Here is a 23,323-nt window from a genome sequence, read left to right as displayed (position 1 = left end):
CACTTGTTTTTTTTAAATCAAGTAATTTGAGCTTACAGCTCATAGAGTAAAAAGGTTTTGCTCCTTGTACTGCAGTCCTGGTCGTCTTAAAGTAATTGGTTATAGGTAACAATGGTGGCTTAGCTTCAGCCTAGGTTCACATATATGTGATCTCAGACATCGCATGTGATTCGCACCCGCACTGCAGGTGGCGATCACATGGGATGTCTGTGCGATGCGAGTTTAGCCATACAGTTGTATGGCTGAACTCGCATTCGATTCGCAGAAAAAAAAGTACAGGTACTTTTTTTCCTCCCGTACTGAAATCGGATCGCATGAGTGTTCTCACCTATGCTATCCGATTCCTGTGCAAATTCACAGTTCGCACAGTGATCTGTGAACCCATCTGGGGGTGTCATTAACAATGTATTTTCACCCGTTTGCAGAGGGCAGTGTGAACTGCCTGCAGGAGAAATGCGATAACCAGCGCTGTAATTGCGCTGGTTCCCACATCGCACAACGGGTGAATCTAGGCTTAATAGTTGTGTCAGTGACAAGTATGCAAATCAAAAGTTTTGATTTTGCTGTAACATTACCTAATAGCATACTAGTTCTTGGTCAGTGAAACAAAGCATGGAACCCAAAGACCGCCTAATAATTAGCATTTTTTTTTACAAATAGCTTAGTAGTGGTACAGTGGTAACCTCTGTACATGTGCTTTTTAAAAAGTTCAGGGGTTGCAAAATGAAAGTGTATGTGAATCTTTAATTTATATAACAGCCTATTCAGTTTAAAATAGAAATGCATTAGAAAAATGTGTGTGTATATATATATATATATATATATATATATATATCTATATATATATATATATATATATCTATCTATTTCGTTAGTAACAAGATGGGGAATTTGTAGCTCCAAACAGTGTGTTTACGCCATGCCATGTGTACCTTTCAGGGCCCTTTCTGCCCACTTTTATTTGAAGCAAAGCAAAAGTTCACACTTGAATAGTTTCCCACACAGGGGGTTCTTATCATCAATGCAACAAGACATAAAATTCAGCCTTGTGACTCTCTTTGCAGCTTCACCGTTCAGGCCTCATGCCTTGGTCCTCCCAACCATCAAACACACAGCCCCTGTGCCCGTGCACAAAACACTGTACCTTTTGTCGGCTTGACTGTTTCTCCTGCAGCTCCCAGCTGCTACATACTCACAGGCTCAGGCCCATGTCTGTCCTGAACTGGACAGTTTGGTGTGATTTACACCACAGCTCCCTTCACACACGGAGTCCAGTTTCACACTAGTGCGATCATAGACGTTGTATGTGATTCGCACCTGCGGTGATGTCTGTGAGATGCGAGTTCAGCCATACAGTTGTATGGCTGAACTCGCATTAGATTCGCACAGAAGAAAGTGCAGGGACGTGTGTTTCCCTGCACTAGAATCGGATTGCATGGGTGTTCTCACCTATGCAATCCGATTCCTGTGCGAGTTCACAGTTTGCACTGCGATCTGTGAACAGGTTTGGGGGTGTCATTAATAATGTAATGTAGGCTGACCCTGTCGGGAAGGTGGGGCCACTGACCTCTAACTCAGTCTCTAACATGTATGCAGCACACATCTGCATCATTAGTGCACTTGCTTTCCAGAAAACCTGGCCCAGACCAACATTTCAAACAGTGGCATTGGCTCGACCTGCCACAATATATATAGTGTGTGTGTGTATGTAGAGGTCAGACTGCATAAATCTTCAATTGGAAGCTCTGAGAAGGATAGTATTGCAAAAATGTTACCTATGCCAACAAGCAAAATTGTAAGAGACCTTGTCCATTTATGGCAAAGTGAAAGTGTCTTTGGGAAAAAGGGCATTTCCCCACGCTCTTATACACATCTTATTTATTCTACAGTTGTGCTCATAAGTTTACATACCCTAGCATAATTTATGATTTCTTTTTTAGAAAATATGAATGATAACACAAAAACATTTCTTTCACTTATGGTTAGTGTTTGGCTGAAGTCATTTATTATCAATCAACTGTGTTTACTCCTCTTAAATCAAAATGGCAACAAACTACCCAAATGACCCTGATCAAAAGTTTACATACCCTGGTGATTTTGGCCTCATAACATGCACACAAGTGGACACAAAGGGGTTTGAATGGCTATTAAAGGTAACCATCCTCGCCTGTGATCTGTTTGCTTGTAATTAGTGTGTGTGTATAAAAGGTCAATGAGTTTCTAGACTCGACAGACCCCTTGCAATACCTCATCCAGCGCTGCACTGACGTTTCAAGCCTCAAATCTTCTAGCACAAAGTCATTTGGAGTGATGAGACCAAAATTTTGCTTTTTGGCCACAACCATAAACACTGCATTTGGAGAGCCTATGATGAAAGGTACAACATTCCTACTGTGAAACACAGAGGTGAATCGCTGATGTTTTGGGGATGTGTGAGCTGCAAAGGCACAGGAAATTTGGTCAAAATTGATGGCAAGATGAATGCAGTATGTTATCCAAAAATACTGGAGGAACATTTGCATTCATTAGCCAGGAAGCTGCGCATGGGATGTACTTGGACATTCCAACATGACAATGATCCAAAACACATAGTCAAGTCGACCTGTCATTGGCTACAGCAGAATAAAGTGAAGGTTCTGGAGTGGCCATCTCAGTCTCCTGACCTCAATATCACTAAACCACTCTGGGGAGATCTCAAACGTGCAGTTCATGCAAGACAGCCCAAGAATTTCCAGGAACTGGAGGCTTTTTGCCAAGAGCAATGGACAGCTTTACCATCTGAGAAGATAAAGAGCCTCATCCACAAATACCACAAAAGACTTCAAGCTGTCATTGATGTTAAAGGGGGCAATGCACAGTATTAAGAACTGGGGTATGTAAACTTTTGATCAGGGTCATTTGGGTAGTTTCTGTTGTGATTATGATTTAAAAAGAGTAAACACAGTTGTTTGATAATAAATGGCTTCAGCCAAACACTAACCATGAGTGAAAGAAAAGTTTTTCTGTTGTGATTCATGTTCTCTGAAAAATGGCCAAGAAATCATAAATTCTGCCAGGGTATGTAAACTTATGAGCACAACTGTGTGTGTGTATAAATAATAAATTATATATATATATATAGAGATATATATATATTTATATTCACACATGCAATTTGTATAATTTTGTGGAAGAGACTGCACAGAAAGTAGCTCCTTTTCAGCCATTGATGTCCCTCCTAAACTATGTCTGAGGCTGGCTTCAAATCTCTCTAATGTGTAAACGCAGGCACATGCTACTTTAAGGCAGTCTAATTCATTTTCACTGCAAATTTACCTCGGTATCAAGAAACTGCATCTGGCAGTTCTCCGTGTTCAGGGGAATTGTGGCAGCTCTGCATGAATGGTGCATTGTGCAGGTTTGTTGGGGTGCCGTTCAAAATAAATGGCACCACAGCACACCAACACATGTACAGTATGGTGTGTGAATGCGTGGTTTATCACCCAATGTGCCAGTAGCATGCATTCTTATTAAAACCATTTTTTTTAAAATTTGTAAATGAAAAAATTTCTTAAAATGCCTGGTCAGTCTTTTTAAAGGGATATAGACCAGAAGAATCATTTGTAAATTTTTTTTTTTTTGCCCTTTTCTTTTGAAGAAATGCTTCTTTTGAAGAAAAAACATTGCTAGGTTTTTACCATTTTTTTTTTTTTTTAATATAAAGTGCAATTACTCGAGGGGCTGTTTTAAAGTTGTCCTTTCCTCTAATATTTAAAATTTAGGTGACTCGCACGGTAAGAGTTATCAGAGAATTTTGTGTTTGATGTTACACATGTATTCCTTAGTGGAAGATGAAAGCTTATGCTTAGTGGTAGGTTTAAGTTAAATCATTTTCTCTTGGCAACATGAAATCTCGTGACACCCATAATTTTGTTAAAACTATCAATTAGGACTATAAATCTTCGAAAATGTTATTCTTGCTCAGATACAAAATCAAATCTATGTAGCCAGTTTGAAGATCATTCTTATTAAATGTAACTAAAAAGGGAAGTTTAATGTCTCACAGACAAGTTCAGTACCTGTTGCTATGGCAGCCAGCAACATCTCAGTGTTCATTCACTGATAGTCCTCCTTTTGTGCACCCCCAGTCTATTTGTCCATGTTATTTTATTTGGTTCCAGGCTGGCGGGTGAAATGCTAGAATTACACAGAATCTCAGCATTTATTTAGTATGGAGTAGTTATTTTCATTGTAGCATTGTGTGTGAAAAGAAATTAAATTTAAATATCATGTCAGAATTGATTTGTTAAAGCTTGCAGGATTTGACCATATAGAATCACATTAGTGTTTAGTGGATTCACTTCAAGCAGTTGAGAAGAGAAGACAATACACTGTGCACTGATCTAAGCACGCTAATAGAAATCATTTATGACAGCTGCAACAGAGGTTAAGTGGAGATATTGCCCATATCAACCAATTTTATTTGTCTTATTGTAATATATCACAGGTCTGATTTATGAAACTGGAAAGGGGGGGGGGATATGCTGGCCCAACTATCCACTTGGTCCTCATGTAGTATGTTACATGTAGACACTCGCTTTCTTAATTTGAATTACAGGTTTACTGGTGGCTACTTCAAAGAAATGAAAATTAAAAATAACTTTTTTTCTAACTAATTGTATCCTGGACGTTAGAATGAGTATGAAGGAAAAACTTGAACAGGATAGGCAAGTAAGCGTACGTATTTTCAGCACAGTTGTGACTGCTGATATATGTTTGATATTAAATTACATTATAATACAGGCCAGCAGTCAATGGAGAACAGGTTTAGAATATCCATTTCCTATATATATATATACACACACTATTTTACCAAAAGTATTGGGCCACTTGCCTTTACACGCACATGAACTAGTCTTAGTCCGTAGGGTTCAATATTGAGTTGGTCCACCCTTTGCAGCTATAACAGCTTCAACTAGTGGAAGGCAGCTTCAATTTAGAAATTCCATCATATACTGCTAAAGTTATGAGGCTATGTTGGAACGTTGTAGTCCTGTAGCAACGGAACAAAGCAAGGTCCATAAAGACATGGATGAGCAAGTATGGGGTGGAAGAACTTGACTGACCTGCACAGAGTCCTGACCTCAACCCGATAGAACACCTTTGGGATGAATTAGAGTGGAGACTGCGAGACAGGCCTTTTCATCCACATCAGTGCCTGACCTCACAAATGCGCTTCTGAAAGAATGGTCAAACATTCCCATAGACACACTCCTAAACCTTGTGGACAGCCTTCCCTGATGAGTTGAAGGTGTTATAGTTGCAAAGGGTGGGTCAACTCAATATTGAACCCTATGGACTAAGACTGGGATGCCATTATAGTTCATGTGCGTGTAAAAGCAGGCATCCCAATACCTTTGGTAATATACGTGTGTGTGTGTATATACAGTATCTCACAAAAGTGAGTACACCCCTCCACATTTTTGTAAATATTTTATGTGACAACACTGAAAGAGAAAGTAAAAACCCTGATGGGTTTTACGTTCTCTTTTGCTCCCCGCAAGGCCTGCAAATTAAAAGCAAAAGCATGCGTGCGGGAGCCGTCAGTCACGGTACACACTGGGGGAAGAAATGACACGGTGGTCCGTTCCTTCACAGCGCATGCGCCGATGATGACATTGGTGCACTACAAGTGAAGTATACCCTAAACGGCGCACGTTTAGGTGATATTTCCACTACCTATAGGTAAGCCTTATTCTAGGCTTACCTATAGGTAAATGTCACACAAAAGGGTTTACAACCACTTGTGAATAAATGTACAGCTTGTATAACAATGTACATTTGCTGTCCCCTCAAAATAACTCAACACACAGCCATTAATGCAGGGGTCTCAAACTGGTGGCCCTCCAGCTGTTGCAAAACTACAAGTCCCATGAGGCATTGCAAGGCTGACAGTTACAAGCATGAATCCCACAGGCAAAGGCATGATGGGACTTGTAGTTTTGCAACAGCTGGAGGGCAGCCAGTTTGAGACCTCTGCGTTAATGTCTAAACCGCTGGCAACAAAAGTGAGTACACCCCTAAGTGAAAATGTCCAAATTGGGCCCAAAGTTTGGGCCCAATTTGGACATTGGGCCCAATGTTTTGTGTGACCATTATTTTCCAGCACTGCCTTAACCCTCTTGGGCTTGGAGTTCAACAGAGCTTCACAGGTTGCCACTTGGGTCCTTTTCCACTCCTCCATGACGTCATCACGGAGGTGGTGGATGTTGGAGACCTTGTGCTCCTCCACATTCCGTTTGAGAATGCCCCACAAATGCTCAATAGGATTTAGGTCTGGAGACATGCTTGGCCAGTCCCATCACCTTTACCCTCAGCTTCTTTAGCAAGGCGGTGGTCATCTTGGAGGTGTGTTTGGGGTCGTTATCATGTTGGAATACTGCCCTGTGGCCCAGTCTCCTAAGGGAAGGGATCATGCTCTGCTTCATTATGTCACGGTACATGTTGGCATTCATGGTCCCCTCAATAAACTGTTGCTCCCCAGTGCGGGCAGCACCCATGCAGCCCCAGACCATGACACTCCCACCACCATGCTTGACTGTAGGCAAGACAAACTTGTCTTTGTACTCCTCACCTGGTTGCTGCCACACATGCTTAACAATAACTGAACAAATAAGTTTATCTTGGTCTCATCAGACCACAGGACATGGTTCCAATAATCATTTTCCTTAGTCTGCTTGTCTTCAGCAAACTGTTTTCAGGCTTTCTTGTGCATCATCTTTAGAAGAGGCTTCCTTCTGGGACGAAAGCCATGCAGACCAATTTGATTTAGTGTGCGGTGTATGGTCTGAGCACTGACAGGCTGACCCCCCCATCCCTTCAACCTCTGCAGCAATGCTGGAAGCATTCATATGTAGGGCTGCAACTAAAGATTATTTTCATAATCAATTAGTTGGCCGATTTATTGTTTTGATTAATCGGATAATAACCCTAGTGGTAAATATAAATAACTATATGGTTAGGGAGTAAAATCTGTAATCCACTCTGAGAATAACAGACAGAAGAGATATACTGTATATACTATTAGTGGTTGAATCTGGCAAAAATGTAAAGAAAAAAAAAATTAAAGTCTGTTTTTCAGCTAGAACTGTAATATAATATGTATGACAGACCCTTTGTCATAGGCAGGTGATAAAAGCTACCTGCGCTTGCTGTCACTTATGCCGTCCATACAAAAACAATATCTTCCTTCAAAAAAAAAAATTAATTTTAAGAACGTTTGTTCGATTTTTGAATGTTTGAATTTTCCCATCACTGTGGTTGAAAACTAAGGAGCAGGATAGAAAACTTCTTGGTCAAAGGAATTTTCATACAGTATAATATATAGCGCCCCTATAGTAAGGTAAAAAAAAAAAAAACTTCTGCCTTTTAGAACCACTCACTTTCTGCCCAGGACTACATGTCCCATGAGGCTTTGCTCCTCACACATTCACAAGTTCTCAGGCACTTACTGACATGTATGGACGGTGTACTGAGCTGTATGTGTGCTGCACTGTATTTTCTTATGTAAACAAATAATGCATTCTGTATGCAGGCCAACTAATCGGCTGGCCGATTAATCGATTATGAAAATAGTTGACTATTTTCATAATCGATTAGTTGTTTCGGCCCTACTCATGTGTCTATTTTCCCAAAGACAGCCTCTGGATATGACGCTGAGCACGTGCACTTAACTTCTTTGGTCAACCATGGCAAGGCCTGTTCTGAGTGGAACCTGTCCTGTTAAACCGCTGTATGGTCCTGGCCATCGTGCTGCAGCTCAGTTTCAGGGTCTTGGCAATCTTCTTATAGCCTAGGCCATCTTTATGTAGAGCAACAATTCTTTTTTTCAGATCCTCAGAGTTCTTTGCCATGAGGTGCCATGTTGAACTTCCAGTGACCAGTATGAGAGATTGAGAGCGATAACACCAAATTTAATACACCTGCTTCCCATTCACATCTGAGACCTTGTAACACTAGCGAGTCACATGACATTGGGGAAGGAAAATGGCTAATTGGGCCCAATTTGGACATTTTCACTTAGGGGTGTACTCACTTTTGTTACCAGCGGTTTAGACAGTAATGGCTGTATATTGAGTTATTTTGAGGGGACAGCAAATTTACACTGTTATACAAGCTGTACACTCACTACTTTACATTGTAGCAAAGTGTAATTTCTTTAGTGTTGTCACATGAAAAAGATATAAGATATTTACAAGAATGTGAGGGGTGTACTCACTTTTGTGAGCTGCTGTGTGAGTGTGTGTGTATTTATGTATGTATATATATATATATATATATATATATATATATATATATATATATATATATATATATATATATATATATATATATATTTCTTTAACTTGGAAATCTGAATTGTACATGAAAATCTGGTTTGGTACAGTACATATAAGATAATATATTTTCCCCACAAATGTTGACTTGTTTACTGGTCTTCAAATTTACATATTTCCATTCTCTCCTAAGGTAATTTTTCTCACCATTTCTATTTGCTTGTGTTGCTTACTTCTCACCTCCCTGCTGGTGATTTACGTGTTCAAGTGGCTAAGAACTGTTATGTCAGAAAGCTTAACAATTACATGGTTCTCCCTACCATTGTGTACTTGTCTGTATTTGTCAATTTAGTTTCGGTTTGCAAATAAAACCTTGGAACTGCACACAGCATATTTATTAAAGGGAAAAAACAATTCTGACTGTGGCAGACTTGCATCATCATTGCATTATTGTATAAGTAATGGATGATTTGTGTGTTCCTTTGTTCTCACATTTAAGGACATGTCAAAAAGTTTCATTTACTTTGTAAATAATAAGAAAGCTTGAAACATGCCTTCTGTAGCATTTCCTTGTCACTGTTTAGTTTAATAGTTAAATAACCATTTAAGTAGATGCATGCATTTGTTTGTAATTTCTTCATTTATGAAAGTACTTTTTAAAAATAATTTGGCATTTTGCATTTTAGCTACTTCCAGTTTGGGTGAATTTTGACATTTCTCTCATACATATAAAAATTTGCATTTTTTTGCTACAAAATTACTCGAACACAAAAAATCCTCAAACACTATAAATTTTTAATCATAGGCCTGGGAGAATAAAACGGTTGTTGCTGCAATCTTTTATGTCTCACAATATTTGCGCAGCAGTTCATCAAACTCAAATTTTCAGAAGAAAAGACATTTAAATTCATTTTACTGCACACAAACAAAATATAATACCCAACTTTTTGGTAAAACTTAAAAGATCGTTTTACAGTAGGTGGCTTTAAAATTGCATTCGCTCATGCAATGACGCCAAACTACAGTATCTAAAAATAAGCAATGCTTTCAAAGCTTTTACAGGTTACCAGGTTAAAGCGGACTTTCAGTCATTTTTTCATCTATTAAATCTTTTGCCTTTGTTGTTTTAACTTTGGATAGTAAAATAATTTTTTTTTGCCAGTAAATATGCAGCCCACTTCCTTTTTATGGTCATTAGCATAGGCCTATGACATCATGCACAGCGCTCTCTCTCTTTCTCATGAGAGTTTGCCAGGAAGGGAAGGGGGATGAGTCATAAGAGGGCCAATGGGAGCTACAGGGCTGCAGAGCTGGAGGTGTACCTCCGTGTGTCTGTGTAAATCCAGGAAGTGAACAGGCATCAGCTTCAGCTGCCCACAGTTTAAATGGATGCAGATCCAGACTTAGCGGAGATTTTTGCAGCATATTTGGCAAGTACAGAATCACACTGTGTGTGTGTGTGTGTGTGTGTGTGTGTATATATATATATATATATATTAGAGGTGCGCATCTTCACTGGTCTCACAATTCGATTTGATTACGTTTATCTGGTTTATGATTCGATTCTGGGATGCAACATGATTACTGACGATGGTTTCCATCAAAATTAATTCAGGCATTTAGAAGAACTAAATTTTTAAAATTTTATCTGCTTTAAAAAAAATAAATAAAAAAAGACACTCCCTGCATATAGCAGGACAAGGACATGGAAGAGTCCAGGATATGAGGGAGAGGTAGGAACTGAAGGATGGTAGAATCCATGAATAAGAGAGGACGGATGGAAGAGTCTGGGGATGGAGGAATCCATGGATAGAGAATGGAAGGCCGGAGGAGTTTGGAGATAGGAAATGAAGGATTGAAAGGGATGGGGATGAAGGAATCCATGGGTGGAGAATGGAAAGCCAGAGGGGTCTGGAGACAGGAACAGAAGGATGAAAGAGTCTGGGGATGGAGATGGAGGAATCCATGGATAGGAACAGAAGGATGGAAGAGTTCAAAGATAAAAATGGTGGTGGTGAGGGGGAACTGATGGCTGAAAGAATCAAAGGGAGGATGTTAAGATGGTTATCATGGAGTCCTACAGGTGAGGAATATCAGAGGTAGAGGATCCACCGTACTGTGTACATGGCAGAGTTTGGGGGGGAGATGGTCTCCTCCTGGAATCCAGGGTGCTTTCTGTATAATCATATTTTATTAAAGTGGATTTTCACCCAAAAGTGAAACTTGCGCTTTAAGGAGTCTTGACCACATTACATACCACGACTGGCATGTCATTTTTTTTGGGAGGGGGGGGGCGGGTACCTAGTTTTAGCAGGTACTTGCTCCCACTTTCGCTCAGGCTGCCTAGGTGGACCATCCCTCCCTGCAATCTTCTGGGACACGTCACAGGTCCCAGAAGATTGCCTGCCCATTCAGGACAGCTCAGTGAGACATGCGCGCCCTGCTGTGAAGCTGCAAGCTGTCACAGCCGGATGCCCACAGTAGTATTGCCAGCACCACGGACAGGCGGGGGAGAGGACGGAGGGTTTGGGCGGCCACATTGCTGGACCGTGGGACAGGCGAGTGCCTTTTTATTAAAAGTCAGCAGCTACACTTTTTTGATGCTGCTGACTTTTAATAAACAAATAACAAGTGGAACTCTGCTTTACATTAAAAATAATCTCACTCATTTAAAAAGTGTACTAATCTGGTGCACTACAGAGTACAGGCATTCACACACACTGCTGCTGGGAGGTCAGGAGGGATAGAATTATTATTAGATTGTAAGCTCTTCTGAGCAGGGCCCTCTTAATCATATTGTATTGTATTATAACTGTATTGTCTCCCTTTTATATTGTAAAGCGCTGCGTAAACTGTTGGCGCTATATAAATCCTGAATAATAATAATAATAGAATCCACAGCTAACAAACAGCCTTGTGAAGTTCACTGTACTGTCTCTGTGCTAACAGTGCCCCTGGGCTTTCCTGTTTGCACATTCCAGCACACTAGGAGTTAACACAGTGGAATGTGGAAACGAGGTGTAAGAGTACAGACTCTTATGTACTCTACTGCTGTTAAAATATCTGTCTTAATACATCCCGTGTTACAATCCATGAAGTGTCTCACTGTATGTGCTTTTTAAAAAATATGTAGCTTCATACTGCATTTGTTAGTGTGTACACGCTGCTCATGTGTCTGCCCGGTCCGCCTCTTACGTCAGTGGGGAATTCTCATCCCAGCCCACCTCTCTTCTGATCTGATATCTACAGTCAGCGGACGGGGCTGAGGATTCCCCGCTGATGCCAGGAGAGATGTGAGAGGAGAGAGGTGGGTCGGGCAGTCACATGAGCGGCGTGTACACACTCTGAGAAATGCAGTATGAAGCTACATATTTTTTTAAAAGCACATACAGTGAGACACTTAATTGATTGTAAAATGGGATTTATTAAGACAGTTATTTTAACAGCTATATGATTGGATCGCTCTCCCAGGAGGGGCGGGCAAGTCGGGATGATGTCACCCGCCAATCGATTATTCCGGTCGCAGCATCGATGCCACATCAGGGACACCTGAATCGCGATGCTGCGATTAATTTCAGCACCCCTAATTGTCTATCCCAAGGACTCTTGGCGTCCTTGGGATAGACCTCCTTCTCTACTGATGTTTTTTTCCCATACACTGATCTAAATGGATAGCGTACAGATCACAATTGTGTGATGTCCATACGTATGGCAAAAATATGTAGGTGGTGTAACACTACATGTATGCCACTTTAAACGATACCCTGTTACCCTTGCAGATTGTGCAACAAAACCAATTCAAAAGTTAATGGCATTACATAGATATTTTAGTTTTAGTATACATACCAACATCCTGCTCGCTGTGAATTACCTGACCCCAGAGGACAAATGCAGCCAATCTTTTAACCTTGGTTCTTCTTTCAAGATGTACTCATAGCTTTTTAACCACTTGCTTACTGGGCACTTAAACCCCCCTCCTGCCCAGACCAATTTTCAGCTTTTAGCACTGTCGCACTTTGAATGACAATTGCACGGTCATACAACACTGTACCCAAATGAAATAGAGCTTTCTTTTGGTGGTATTTGATCACCTCTGCGGCTTTTAGTTTTTGTTGAAAAAATTGAAAAAGACAGAATTTTTTTTTTAAAAAATTATATATTTTTTTATATTTTGTTATAAAATTTTGCAAACAGGTAATTTTTCTCCTTCGTTGATGTAGGCTGATGAGGCAGCACTGATGGGCACCGGTAGGTGGCAGTGATGGGCACTGATGGGTGGCAGATGGGCACTGATTGGGTACTGATTGATGGCAGCACTGCTAGGTGGCACTGATTGGCACCACTGGTGGGCATTGATAGGTGGCACTTGTGGGCATTGATGGGTGGCACTTGTGGGCACTGGCAGGTGGCAATGACAGATGGCACTTGTTGGCACAGATGAGGCATCTGTGCCTCCTTCCTCTTCGGGACCGATGTCCCTTTGACATAAGCCGGTGATCTGCTTTTTTTTCCTCCTCACGCTGTCAGCGTGAGGAAAAAACGAAACCGATCGCCGAGGTTTTGTTTACATCATGTGATCAGCTGTCATTGGCTGACAGCTGATCACATGGTAAGGGGCCGGGACCCCTCTGTGATTATCCGAGTCTCCGTGACTCGGTGATCACAGCGCGCACACAGCGCGCCCTGCACGTGCACAGGGGAGCACGTCCCATGACGGCCTCCCGGAAATTGAGGTCCGCTCTGTAGCCGTCATTCGGCTATGGCCCAGACCTCAAGTGGTTAAAGAAAGTAATCTCCTTTCTTTAATGTATATGCCTCCATGAAGAAGAAAAACTATTTTGAAACGCGTTGGGTTTTTATCATCTTCACTTACTGATCTGGTGATTCCAACTTGAGTACATTGCAAAGAATTCTATTCGACTATTTTTAATATGAATTGTAATTTTTTTTATATCTCGTATTAATAAAGATCTGTTAATTTTTAAGTTATTCAGAAATACTTTCTATTAATTTAATATGACCCAGTACCGTTAAAGCAGAACTCCGGGCAAAAACTTTTTTACATGTTCTTTTTGCTAATTTCCCACCTTCCCTGAATATGTCTTTCATCCTCTTAGCTCAGTAGTTTCCCCACAGTAGCCTGTTAACTTTCACAAAAGCATTACTAGGCAGGGATTTCCCATGGCGGTACAGACCTTGTCCTAGAAATGACAGCCCCCCTCACACACCCCCGCCCCCCGGCTGCCTCTGTGTGTAACCTGCTGCATGTGAAACAGTTTCACATGCAGCAAATAGTGGTTTAGAGAGCCGCTCAGTGTGTGTGAAACTGCCAGGTAATATAACTACTTGCAGTGAGAAAATCGGCTGACGAAATGAAGCGGTGATGTCGGGGGTGGGCGGGACCGAGAAGCTATTAAACACCAGCCAAGGGGATGATTACTGGGTGGGTCGCTACGTGTATGTGGCTCCGCCCCCTTTTGTAAGCAGCCCAGTCATTTGGCTGGTGTTTGATAGCTGCTCGGTCCCGCCCAACTCTGACATCACTGCTTCGTCTTGACAGCTGATCTTGTCACAACAAACTCCATGCTGACCCAGCATTTCCTTCCCTCACCTTCCCGACATAACCATTTATATAGCTGCGATGAAGGGGAAAAATTATAGTTTCACTTGACTGACAGCTCTGGGCTGCTAACATCACATCCAGGATGGTGCCCAGCAGCAGTCTTAGAGCTTTTGGATGTCTACACAAGGAAGTCTTTTACAGATTAAATAACATGCATAGGGTATGTTAAATGCACATATAATGAGACGATTTTTGTTGAGATGAACAGTCTGATGACAAGGTTTCTTTAAAAAAGATAGACCTAAATGATAAAAAAAAAAAAAAACTCTTCGTAATCAGCAAGGGATATTGGGCAAAGGGGCACTAGTTTGTTTTTTTCTACTTTACCTTTTCACTCTCTATTATGGTCACATGCATCCAAAAAGTTACTATAACTGACTGTCTTGAAATAAGTATTTACTATAGAAGATTAAACTAAGCTTATGTGCTAAGAACCATACTCATTCTCTGTGGCAGAGGTATTTATTTTGTGCATTTATATATTGGTATCAGTTTAGGATAGTGGATACAATAACTTGGAGTTTAATTTACTGTTGCCAATTTTTTTATTTTATTATTCTGGCACTAAATTTAATGATTTGCCCCTTAGATTTTTCTAACATATTTATTATAGTAATTATTGTTAGAACTAAAGGCAAACATTTTGTGAGCTGAATTCCATGTATATATTCCATAGCATGTTTTTTTATTGTTTTGACTGGACAATGCTGCACAGAGTTTTGAAATACTCAGCATTTTTTTAATAACTCTCTTCCCAGTACAAATAAGTTTAACTAAACAAACCCTGGAAATTTGACATTGTTCTTTCTATACACTTAATGTTCATGACACATGATGTCGGAGATAAAACCGTGTTAGTATCTTGGGAAATGTATGGTTCATAGAAATGAATGAATTTTTTAAAAATATGAATAATTCACACATAGAAAAGAAAATGAAACTGTTAATATGCAATTTATTCATTGATATAATTGTATATTAAGCAGAGATTGTCTGCACAATGGATATTATAGATGGTAATGAATTGGCAATTTGAGAGTAAAAAAAAAAAAGGCAGTGCTAAGGAGAGACTAGGTTTATTTTAGGGATGCACCGATATCAGTTTTTTTACCGGTGAGTACGAGTACCGATACTTTAGGTCAAGTACTTGCCAATACTAAGTGCCGATACCTTTGTGGTGCAATTTGAGCCCATAAAAAAAGAATGGGCTCAAATCACACTGCAAAGAATCGCATGCAATTTGAACAGGAATGCAGTGTGACTAATATCCAAATCGCAAGCGCTTTCCCCCAATGCTCCTGTGTGAACTCAGTATAGAAAGACAGGGAAGCGCCATCTAAGTGCAGTAATGGGCAAACAGTTTATTAAAAAATATTGTAACAACTTATATGTTAAAAGTACATATCAAATCCAAATCTGCTTGGTCATAGTGTTCCCATCTCATGGGACCCACCGATTATGGAAAACCACGGCCGCTTGTGGTGCTCACAGGACTGGATAAGCTGTATAGGCAATCGGCCCCCAAGCTGACATCATTTCTGCCTTATATCCACGTGTGTGCTCCAAGCTGGTTTACAGGGGTCCCGGAACCTCCTACATTTCCTCCAGTCATGTGAGCATTGCAAGTGGCCCTGGTTTTCCATCATCGGTGGGTCCCCTGGGAGGGGGACACTATGACCATGCATATGTGGATTTGACATGCAAGATATGTATTTTTAACATGAGTTGCTTTGTCACTGAATGGGCAACACCGCAGCAAAAAAGCCCTTGGAGGTGGCAAACCCACCCATGCATATGGGCTACATGACTTTATCTAGGCACATTATGACCATGCTGGCACCACTGGACCCATTTGAAAATTGGTTGTACCTCCCTCATGAGTGTGCGACTTCTGGTTCCATCTTGTCTTTGTATGTAGGCTACTGCCACTCTGTTGTAAGAAAGGGAAGGAAGGGGTCAAGAGGAGATCCCCCCAAAAATAAAAGTCAGAACTGGCGAACACATCCAAAGTATTATCAACAAGGATGATGACCGGCCACTATCATTGCACTTTCTTGATAAACATGAAGGTAAACCGGATGGCCTTAGGGTTAAGGGTATATACAAGCTTAATTTGCCCCATAGACGTGGAGATTTTGATAAGATCTTATGTCAGAAGGAGAAGATGTGGATCTTCTATTTAAACAGCATGCAGCCTTTTGGATTGAACAATGAATTTAATTTATCCCCATTTTTGGAACAATGACTTAAATATTCACAATCTAAATGTTCCCATCCGAAAATTGATTGGTTCTAACTGAGGATCCACATCTTCTCCTGCCCATAACGGGCAGCTTTTAAAGAAAATTGACTGTGTGTAGTGTTGCTCACGACCATGTCTCTGCTCTCTACACGAATATCAGCGAGTGACATGTGAGACGTAACCTATGCGAGACAGTGGCCCATGACCTCATTCCATCCCAGCTTGCCTCGATCATTTGGCTACCAACCAACTGATTGAATTGAAGCCGCACTGCCCCCAGATTATGAAATTTTCATATTTTAAATTATAATCTGTACAACAGATTATTCTGTTGTTCCATGTGCGGGTAATACCAGTGTAATGCCTATATGTAACTACATATCCGGACTATCCGGAATCACTTTGTACTAATTTGTCCTATGCGACTTCACAGGCAATCTCACTGGTAACAATGTTTTTATCCCGTGTGTGGATGACAATACATGGGACGTGAGCTGCCATTTAATCTGGCCAAAGCGATGGTTGGTTGCATATATTCATACTCATTATTTTTATTCCGTGTGTGTATGCCATGCAATTTTTGATCAACTATTGGGACATCTCTGTTTATTGTCAGGATGATGATATGTGTTGCAATTTAATTCGGAACAATAGACTGTTCCCTCTTGCTTCCATATATCACTATTTTGACTATCTTATTATTATTATTATTATTTAGTATATGGTTATACATGCACGGTTTGTTTTTGGAAATGCAGCATTCCTCAATTGGCTTTTATGTATTGATAGCAGTTGCTTGACAAGCCTTTTTCCGTTATTTCATGATGGTAAGAGATGCAATATTCAAATCTGACCACATACACAAGTCAATCAGATTGAATCTTTATGTATCCATTACCCTCAATGGTTTTGTCTAAATAGATGTATGTATGGGTGTGATTGGCACATTCTTGGTGATTGCAATTATGGTCAAGCTATGGTATTCAGGTGTTAATTATGAAGACAGGAAATTGAACACTAGCCCTCTGGCTATTTAAACATCCAGCTACTGATACCACATTAGCTCTGAAGAAGCTTGGCAACAAGCGAAAGTGCTCAGCATTTGACCCATGTGCAGGTGGCACACAGACTCTCACACTCTAACTACAATATCCTTCCAAATTGGATGTGAACATCTCTAACGATCCTGATCGGATCAATCAAGATTTGGGATATCAGGTGAAACCTCTGCGGTGAACACGGACGCCGAGCGTCTCTCCGGATTGTTTATACCATTGGATATGAGACACTAACAATCTTGACCCTTGTGACTCACCTTACCTTCTGCCGGAGGATACCCGGAAGTAACCCGCTCATGCCCACAACAAGCTAATACCGCATGAACGTGTTTTCAAACCCACACGAACGCGGCCATCAGCAACTCCTTTGGGCTCTACTCCTTCTTCATTGAAGACGTCAGACGGTGAGCTAAAATGTACCCTCACATTCATGAGGCATTTTGTTTATGGCCATTTTCCGTCCATCCTTAAAAGCCCTCTATGTGAGGTTGCTTGAGTTGCAATTGTTCACCACACAATCAGGACACCGTTTCCTTCCTTGGCTCTGGTTGAATGACACATACATATGTCTAACCAGCCATTGGTTCACATCCGAGGGGACTTTTGTTGTGTGTTAGCACTTGCACTTTACCTACAAGGACCTAGTCTACCCACTTATGTAGCCAATCCAGCTCTGGAATTCCAGTGAAATAGTATAGACCCGGGTCTCTAGTGACTTTAATTGATGAGTGTGAGTGCATGAATGCATGAGATATATGTGTAATGTCTGTGGTGGCCACCAGCACACAATAGGACTTTTATCTGCCCTATTTTTAAATACACATGGTTGTTGGATTATGTTTCTACATATTGTGACACAATAAAGTTTTTGTAGGTTCAACTGTTTGTTCTTGAGCGGACCATCTTTTTTTTTGGGGGGATCTCCTCTTGACCCCTTCCTTCCCTTTCTTACATATGCTTTATGGTCCATTGAACAACCGTTTGACAGCTAGTCAGCTACATACCACTGAGTTATATGATTAATGATACGGGTGACATGAGAGACATATTAATCTGATTAATTACCACAGTGGGAGGGAATTCCCCTTCCCCCGTTTGTCACCCCAGAACCTACTATTGGACGACTTTAAGGTGTCCTTCCCCCCTTTTCTTTTCATACTGCCACTCTGTTGTCTATCCGTAGTAAGACGCTCTTTCCCTTGATAAGTGAGCTGAATGCTAGGAGAGATTGGAAGGCAGCCCTCAGTTTTAAAATGTTCGAAACTACCCCTGAAGTGCCAACGTCCCTGAAACTCTTGGTCCCAGTAGTGGGCTCCCTATCTGTCTAGACTGGCATCCGATGTAATTATCTCCGGTTGAGGGGGAATAATTTGGTGGTAACGTTTTAGGTTGTAGGTTCGAGTCCACCATATCGATTGTTTCACCATCTTGTGAATATATATCTTCTGACACGTTGAGACTCCATCCCACTGTGTCAAGAATTAATTTTGGAATGTTCTCGTGTGCCACTGTGCCCACTGAATCATAGGGAAAGTGGCCGGCATGGACCCCAGAATACTCATGCATGCCCTGGCTGGAAGGTGACCCGCTGACATCAGTTTCCTCATTTTGTAAATTAGAGGTTTTATCTTTTCCTAGGCACGTTCCACTCTGTTGGCTCTGGTATTTTAATTCTGCTCCCAAAAAGATCATCCTTTGGGGTGGTTGTAGCTTGCTCTTCTTCCAATTTATTAGCCATCCAAACTGCTGTATAGTGCATAACAGAATTTTCCGGTGGAGGAGGAGAGACTGCTGGCTGTTGGCCAATAAGAGGATATCGTCAAGGTAATGGTGAACCCTCAATCCTCTCTCTCTCTCTCAAGTATGCTATGACTGGAAGAAGGACCTTTGTGAATGTTCTGGGTGCAGTAGATATCCTGAATGGTAGGCTTTGGAACTGGAAATGTTGTTAATAAACCGCAAAGCGAAGGAATTTTTTAAAGGTCAGATGTATGGGGACGTGCAAGTATGCATTTGACAAATCGATCAACAGCATCCAATCTCCAGTGTTTACTGCCATCAGGATGGATTGGAGGGTCTCCATTTTGAATGATACAACACAAATTTTCCTGTAAAGTCTTTTACGACTGGGCATAGGTCTCCCGTTTTCTACGAGGAGGAGAATAGAAACCTCTTGCTCTCTGATCGAAGGGAAGTTGCGCTATTGCATGCTTTTGAAGCAATTTGAACACATACTTGGTCAACACTTTCTTCTTTTGTAGAGAAGATGGGAATCTGGTAGGTTAAAAATGGTCCCTGGGAGGACTATTCTTGAACCTCCACTTGTGCCCTCTGCAAATGGTGGATATTGCCCATGGATCTTTTATGTAGTCCGTCCAAACCTGCGAAAAGAACCTGGGTCTGGCCCCTACAGTTGCAGGTTGGACGGTCGCGCCTTCAAAAGGATTTTTGTTGCTCTCCGGTGTTGGCGAGTTTTGTATTTTGTAGTCGCAGAAAGCAAGATTGGGTAATTCTCCAATTGCGCTTGAACTCCTTTCCGGGTCTATATGACCTCCCTTCTCTATAACTTTCAGGTAGCTTACGCCTGTATGGCACTTGATTTTTATGTTGCTTTGGCCTTTTGTCGGATAGGATTAGGCTCGATTTACCACTGGTGACCTTTGAGATAGCAGAGTCTAGTTTTTCGCCAAACAGATTTGTTCCATCATAAGGTATTTTACAGTTTGTTTTGGAGGCTGAATCTGCCATCCATGGCTTCAATCATAGAACCCTCCTTGATGTCACGGAGGCCAGCATAGCTCTTGCTGATGTCCTTATTATGTCTACTGAAGCTTCTGCTACGAAATCTCTGGTTAGAGTGAATTTCTGCAGGGCGGACACTATCTTTTCCCTCCAGGAGTAACGTCTCGGCGTTTGAGGACCAGCTAGCGATTGCTCTTCCTGCTGCCGTCAGTGCAATAGCTGGCCTACAGGCACCACCTGCTGCAAAATAAGATCTTTTTAGGTCGAGGTCGATCTTGTGATCCAGTGCATCTCTAAAGGTTACTGCATCTTCAATCGGTAATATTAGGTGTCTGGCGAGGCGCATTAGAGATGCGTCAACTACTGGTGCTGAAATAAGAGGGTTAACATTTGGCTCTTTTAGTGGGTATAGTTTTGCTAATTTGTTGTTTTAAGCTAGCTTTCTTTTCCAGCTTCTGCCATTATTCTTTTATTAGGTCCTCCAGTTCCTTTATAAATGGAAAAGTCTCTGGCTCTTTTTTTAAATTTGGAAAATATTCTTGTCTTGCGCGGTGCTTCCTTTGACTCCTTCCAACCGATCGCTTCTTTTACCGATTTTGTGAATGGGTCTATCAAAGCGAAGTCGAAGCCCATGGATACTTCTAATCCTTCATTTTCAGAGGAATCCTCTGATTTTTTAGTTAAGTGTGAAACGGTTGAGGATGTGCTCGGGGGCCGGTCTGTCCGCTTCTGGAACAGCCACCTGTATAATTGATTCCCTTAATGAATCTTATATAATATTGGTTACTTCTCTTGCATCTGTGTCCTTTTGTCGTGTTGCTTCTTCAAAGCATTTGTGGAATGCTATCTTGTCCAGGAGAGCCGGAGCCCCACAGACCCAGCATGGGTTGGCCACTGGGTGGGTGTGATGACAGCTGTATGTTGAAGATGGCTTTCTCTGGTGCGACTGATGTCTATGGTAAGGCAATCGTGAGTGACTCTTTCTGGACCGTCTACTTCCTGAAGAGGAGTTATGCGTTGAACGGTCTCTGCATTTGGAGTGTGAAGATCTTGATGATCTGACAGGGCTGTTCCAGACAAGACGGTATTAGTGGAAATGCATTCTTTTTCTCATCCTCAATTAGTGGTGCAACGGATCGTCACCGATCCGTGATCCGAAAGGGTCAACCTGTTCGGATCGGCACATCACACGATCTGCAGAGCGCTCCGCTGCCTCGGCCTTAGGAATAGCTTCAGCCTAGCTCCGGAGCGGCGGCCATCTTGGTACACCCGGTGCCGGCAGTGAGCTGCGCGCTGACGTCATCACCCCTCAACTGCTCGTGGATCTGATCTGGCCGGCTTCTATTCTGGTAAGGTAAGCCTAAACACTTCCTATACTGTATACAACGGGGAGATGTCTGTGGATATACAGTGCGGGAGATGTCTGTGGATATTACAGTGAGTGGGGGAGATGTCTATTACAGTGGGAGAGATTGTGGATATTAGTGAGTGGGGGAGATGTCCACTACAGTGGGGGAAATGATGTGGATATTACAGTGGTGGGGGAGATTGTGGATATTACAGCAGTGGGGGAGATTGTGGATATTACAGTGGGGACTATATGGTGGTGGAATTTTCACAGGTTTTTGCAAATTCAACTAATTGCATTTTGCACATTTATCCAAATTGACACTTAGATTATCCATATATTTTTCTAATTATTTTTAATATTTTTGGTGTTCTTGTCAATTCATGTGTATACATTTACATCGTTCCCTATTGTAATATTACGTTTAGATCCTATTTTTTTCTATATTTTATTCACTGTATTGGGGTTTTGCAGAAAAATTGCCGCTTCCACTGAATTTTAGGCGATTTTTGTGGTCGGCCGCACAAGATCGCTTCTAGGTCTTAGCGCAGTTTCTTTCCTTTTTACCAGGTGAGCTCCCCTGCCTTCCCTGACTGGCGAGTCGGGCGACCGACTGCCCACTGTGTCCATTGTTCCGTCCTCCCCTGGAACGTCCTCCAGGCTACCAAAGTGCCTCCACATCCTGCCTCTACTTTGGGAAAGGAATCGGTCCACACACACAGTGTGGTCATGGCGAGCGGAGGAACGGAGGAGCTTGAACGTCCCGCGTCATTTAAATCCCCTATAAAGGAGCATTTTGGCTTCCCTGTCAAATATGATGAAGGAAAGAGGTTAGTGGATAAAACCGTGACGGTGTGTAGGCACTGTGGCACAAGAAAGTCATATGACACTGGAAACACATCAAGCATGGCCACGCATTTGAAGTGACATCACCCCGGTGTTTCACTGACAGGAGTGAAAACGAAAGCTGCTCAACAACCGCTTATCACCGCGGCATTTAAGCAGCCTCTTGTTGCACAATCAGACTGGGCTAAAGCCATCACAAAAGCTATCAGTATGTTTATAGGTGCAGACAGGAGGCCAAATTTGGTTGTGCAAAACGAGAGCTTTAAACACATGCTGAAAGTGCTTGAGCGTGGCAGAGCAGGTCCTCCAGGTGCTTAAAAGGATGTAAACCCAATGTAATCCTTTCTAAACTACTGCCATAGGGGTTATCTATAAGGATATACATGCTTCCTGCATGTATCTTTACCTGTCAAATGTCTCCCCTCTGTCTGTTATGAGACCCGAAAAACTGCATGTTCTGTGGGTGGGTCTGTTGTCTGGAGCTCGGTGGGTGGAGTCGTGATGTCAGTAGACTCCCCGCCCACCTCTACACTCCCCTTGTCAATATGCATTTTCTCCTGTGTATTTCTAACACTGAACTTCTGCTATCATCTCTAACATCCAATGAAAAGACAGGAAAGTAACCACATGACTTCAGCATGCCAAATCATGCTGAGGTGTGGAACAGCCAACCCTTGCAGAGCTGCTGAAGAAAGGAGTGAGGGTGGAAATGAAAAAATAATGCATGTCTTAGGCTAGTGCACAAGATATGTAAATCACCTGTCACTCACAGCAAGGGGGAGGATTTGACAAAGTTTTTCTCTGTTTGTCAAGTTTTATCTCACTGAACAATAAAAGAGGATTGCTCAGAGCTGGATTAACTCTTTGTGGCAAGACTGGGCTCAAATGATAGGAAATATTATACTCTACATTATGACATAAAAAAAAAAAAATTTGGGTTTACATCCACTTTAAACCCCTCAAAACTGTTACATCTCTGCTGAACACTGAAAGTTCACCATCTGTGTCAATGATCCTACCGCTGAAAACAAGGATTCTACAATCCATGGCTCCAAGTGTGAAAGACAGCACCATCACTCGAGATGTCAAGACTGCCATTAGAGAGGACCTGCAGCACAGATACCTTTCACCCACTACTCTACAGGACTA

The 23,323-nt window shown here is 41.6% G+C and overlaps 1 protein-coding gene across 1 annotated transcript in view; it reads left to right on the top strand.

Annotated features, from left to right (window-relative positions):
* Window positions 1-23,323, top strand: part of GTF2F2 (general transcription factor IIF subunit 2) — a 458,542-nt gene that overhangs the window by 202,110 nt on the left and 233,109 nt on the right. The gene's annotated exons all lie outside the window — the stretch shown is intronic.

Source organism: Aquarana catesbeiana, linkage group LG02 (genome assembly GCF_042186555.1).
Source record: "Aquarana catesbeiana isolate 2022-GZ linkage group LG02, ASM4218655v1, whole genome shotgun sequence".
Classification (NCBI taxonomy): Eukaryota; Metazoa; Chordata; class Amphibia; order Anura; family Ranidae; genus Aquarana; species Aquarana catesbeiana.
Note: the sequence above shows the minus strand (reverse complement) of the source record. Positions and strands in the feature narration are given on the sequence as shown.